Source organism: Silene latifolia, chromosome 10 (assembly GCF_048544455.1).
Source record: "Silene latifolia isolate original U9 population chromosome 10, ASM4854445v1, whole genome shotgun sequence".
In the NCBI taxonomy this organism is placed as follows: domain Eukaryota; kingdom Viridiplantae; phylum Streptophyta; class Magnoliopsida; order Caryophyllales; family Caryophyllaceae; genus Silene; species Silene latifolia.
The window spans coordinates 135,721,383-135,726,448 of record NC_133535.1 but is presented as its reverse complement, the minus strand read 5'-3'; positions in this window follow the sequence as shown (position 1 = coordinate 135,726,448).

Sequence of the window (5,066 nt, the reverse complement as noted above, 5' to 3'; positions counted from 1 at the left end):
AGGTTGATCATTCTCTTTTATCAACGATTTAAGTTGACGCTAAAGTGTTAACTTAATAAGGTAAATAGAAAAATCTTTAAAGAAGTTTAAAGAGTTAAAGAAATCACGATTTAGTCGTGATGGGATTATCAAAGTTAAGACTTTGATATAAGCCAAAGGAAATGTGATATAGTATCACAAGTTAATCTCTCTTAGCACGCATTATGAAATAATGTGTGATTGGATAAGAAATCAAACGCTATTCGATATGGTTTGGACTTCAATCAAGTTACTTTGAGTTACTTGATCCTTTTGGGGATTTTATCATTTTTGTCTAAATTATTTTTCCACTAAATCGAATCGTATGAGATATGAAATGGTAAGGGTACCATGTTTGTAAGTTTTCACAAGAAACAAATGCTCATTTTTTCCCTTTTCAATTATCACGAGTACACCGGGTTTGTGGCTCGTGAAGCTGTCTTTCTAAAATACAAGTTTATTTTTAGAAGACAGAGTGGGAGAAATTATTCAAGAGCCACAAAGAATGCCACAAAAAAAATGTTATGTCGCAAGAAACTGGTCTTTCTTAGCTACATGAGACGTTTTGTGTAAGACGTTGTTTCTTCAAAACCTAGGAGGTTAAATTCGTCACTTGTTAAAAATGATGAATTCATGTTACTTTTAAGAAAGTAAAGAGCTTATAACTTACAAAAGAAATTGTTTGATTCAAGTTGATTACTTCTGGAAAGTAATCGACAAAGGACTTACATAAGAGTGTTTAAGTCACAACTCAATACAAGGCTTAGAGCCATGAAAATCCGAAATAAAAGGCTTGATTAGTGACAAAGGGTTTTGCACTAATAAAGAGATATTTCATAGCAAGATTGGTTGCAAAGGGTTTTGCACTAATTGAAATGCTTAAGTCTATTTGGATCTTCTTAGGGATTGTGTTTCATTATAAGGTTATGAAATACACAGCAAGTGAATCTAAAACCCACTTCTTCAATAGAAGCAATGTATTCAATACATGTCATAAGTTTTATAGATTCTTGCAACCCTAAAATAATGTGAAACTTGAGAGAGGGTCTTAAGTAGGACATCAATGAGTTAGAATCAACATTTTGATCATGTGATAAAACATTTCTCGATAAGTCGAGAAGTTGTGTTTATACATGGAGTTTAGTGGGAGTTACGGAAATTTTAATTAGTCCGATATGTGGATGACATATTGATCATTGCGAATGATTTAAGACTTTTGGAGTATTATAATACATCTTGAATATCCGGATTTATGAAGATAAATCCACATGATATTAGCGTCAGTAAGAAGTCTTATGTTGATAAGATTCATGACTAGTTCAATTAAATTGAACATATTTGATTGATTTCATATGCTTCCGCTGCCAAATCAATAAAAAAGAAATGATGTATAACACTTCATATGCTTTGAGTATGATGAATTATTTTCAAAAATCGAATTTAAGTAATTTTTACCAAGTAAGCTATAAAGATTACCCTTAAGTGCTTGCAGAAGCATTAAGGAAGTAAAGCAAAGTGTTTATGATGCAATATTGTGTAAGGGTGTTACACAAGTGACAATTGACAATTGAGATTGCGCATGGTTTCCGACAAAACCATAATCAAAACACACTAGGATGGTTAAGATACCATTGTGGCAATGTTAATTAGGAAGTAGATTTTCTAGAATCGTTCTAGGCAATAAAGAACAATGAGAGATATTTATAACGGAAATTGAGTACACTTGCGATCATGAGATGTGCAAGAAAGATGAGTCCTGCACACTGTGAAAACAGTGGGAGCTATTCTTAGGCTAGAGGGCCTATGTCTTGATTGGATCTCGACACGTACTCAGAAAGTTTTGTAATGCAAATGTATACATTACAAAGGAAAACGAGTATGTAGTGAGGTTGAGTAAGGTACAAGAAATTGATAAAACCTACTAACCAAAGCCTTCTCAAAGGCTAAACATGATGAGTCATGTCATTTCAATTGAATTGAAATGAACAACTACGTACAAGATCAAATTAGATTATAGAACATGAAATAGTAATCAGGCATTGACTATTCATGTGTGATAATCGCATTTGTCGTTCGAGTTTTATTTTAAAACTCTTTTATTATACTTTGTTACATCCAAACGGGTTGTGGAGACAATTGAACCCCGTTAAAGTGAACACGGATTAACATTGTATTTGCCCATAGTTACTTGTATGAGGTGACGTCTCGAAGTGACTAGAGTGTGATGCGATTGATGGCAAGTTCAAGTGCCATAGAGTCATGTGAGATGACTAGTCGATCACATAGGCAGACTGTTAGGAACATTTTGTCGGGCCCTATGACCGCTTATAGAGTTCTGGCAATTTATATAGCCTGGTCGTGGCGAGAGCTACTATAGTATTCAAATGAGTCGATTCTTTTGACTAAAGACTATTCGCCTAAGATGGCACAGTTTCAGATTAACTTTGATTTGTGTTACTACGACCTTCGTAAATGGGGTCAAATGGGCATATTTTGGGTTATGATGGCTGTGGCTAGTCGAAGGGAATGAGTGCGATAGGAATTGTCCATCCCCTTGTCAGGGTTAAAACAATATCTCAGGGCCACTCGAGGAGTAATGAACTGGAAATGCGTGGCCACGCTCGGAAGGTATCTATGATAGATAAATCCGGTCAATCAGTTATTCTCCAGATCGAGGAAACCACTCTCGATATGATCACTTGCAAGTACGACTGGAAGACACCTTGCATTGAGTGGGAGATAGTAATAGGACAAGAGAATTGGTGACGCACACTTGTCGAGGACAAGTGGGAGATTGTTGGGAAATGTGTCCTCAACAATAGTGCGATCACATGATTTAAATATCATTATTAAATCTCATTTTAAGAATACATGTGGGATGTAATATTTCTGATCAACTGGTCCACACATATCGGTAATGATTGGTGACTAGAGTTTGACATTATTGTCGTGCGACGGTGGTGATCAGTTGATCCCCTTAGGTCATACCTATAGGGAAATACTCTTAATTGATTATTTAATTAATCGTATACCGATACGAGTTAATTAAATTGCTTAAAATTGACGGATAATTTTGTGAGTATAATTTACGTATCTCATTGTAAATATGATTAAATGAGACACGGTCTAAGTAATCGAATTATTTTATTACTTAGATGAAATTATTGTTTGCAGAAACAAATTGAAACGGAATGAATAAATTATTATAAATACAGAATGTTGTAGTTTATAATTTGGAAACATTTTTGGTACAAGTAATTACGAATTACTAGTCGATTTTGTAAATGACATATTTTATGAGTATGTTGATTTTTAATATGTTAAAAATACATTACAAATTCACATGTCAAGTAACATGTCACATATGTCACACTTGACAAATGACAAAATAAAATGGACCTTTCATTTTATCTTGTATAAACCGAAAATTAGAAGGAGTATTAGTGGAATAATTATGTTGATTATTTTAATAAGAGAAAACATAATTATTAAAGTCTAATCTCTAACCATGCACACCTATGCTTTTGAGAAGAGCAAAAATCAAAAGTATTGGGCATCCTACCCAAGCCAATTTTCGACCAACCATACAAGAAAAGAAAAAGAGCTTTTTCTTTTTAATTCATTCATTCATCATTTTTACATATAACATTTTTCTAGTGTAAGAAATGTATTTTTCTCTACATCTTGTGAAATCTAGAGAAATAAAACTCACAAATACTCCATCTCTTGACCGAAATTTTCAAGAGCAAAATACAATTTATTTTGTATCAATTTTATAGCAAAAACTAATATTATTACTAGATCTAAATAATATTGGTTATTAAGATGTATTCCTTGGGTATATGCTTTTGGGAGGGATTCTACATTTGAATCCTTGTTCTTCCATTTGGAGAGCTCAAGAACAAGTGAGTAGGTGAACTCACTTGTGCCCATAAATCCGAAAATCACATGGTGAGATATAGATTTTTCCATCTCTTTAATTAATGTTTGCATGCATAAGACCTTTATTAATTTTATGACAAATTAATTTATAAACATATATGAATATGATAGTGTATATAGATCTACATTTCCTTCATCCAAGACCTGCAAATTCTGGGGACACGCATTGAAGATGACCTCCGGAAGGGCGTCTTGGCCAAGACTACTGACAGAGGCTACCAAGGATCCACCTCAACCGGATCCCGCCCTTACGGCAAAACGAACAAAATTGATGAAGTCAACCTCGTTGAACCATCTGCTAAGAGAGCCGAGCGCCCCCAGAGAGTGTTTACTAATATTGGGTCAACTTATGCAAATGCTCTGAAGAGGCTCATGGACCAGGGGAAGTTACAACCGATCGGACCCACCCCGGATCCGACGATGCTAAGAAGTCCCGGTTCTGGAACCCCAATGCCTACTGTCAGTACCATCAAGGGAAAGGGCATGATACCGAAACCTGCTTCAAACTCAAGCACATCATCCAAGACATGATTGAGAAAGGAGATTTGCCTTTACCCCCACCGACTAAGCCGAACAACAAAACGAATCCTCTGGGAATCCACGCCATCTCTGACGATGAGCCGACTCTAGACTGCTCTCACCTCATCCTGCCAGTTGATGACGAGGTGAATGCTTTGGAAAAAGATCCTTCAGACGGAGTGTTCGTGTTTAGTGCTGCCACTATGCTCACTATGTTCCAACAGGTTGAGGAAGCCATAGCCATCCTCTCCGAGAGAATCACCCGACCTGACGATGCCTACCGTCGACTTATCTTCAATCCTCCGCCACCGCCCCCGAGGGAGAATTCCCCAAGCGTTCAAAACTACCCACACGAGGATGGATTGCTCTCGCGACCATTCTGGCATGGACCTCACGAAAATCACCCTCACAATAACTACCCTCACAATAACTACCCCATAAAAATTACCCTCACAAAAATTACCCTCACAAAAATATCCCTCACAAGAACTACCCACCGAGGAATACCCCTCCGAGGTACCCTCGAGACTCTGAAATTAATGGCATCTGGAGAGACGACGTTGAAGATGTCTACCTTGTCCCAGAAA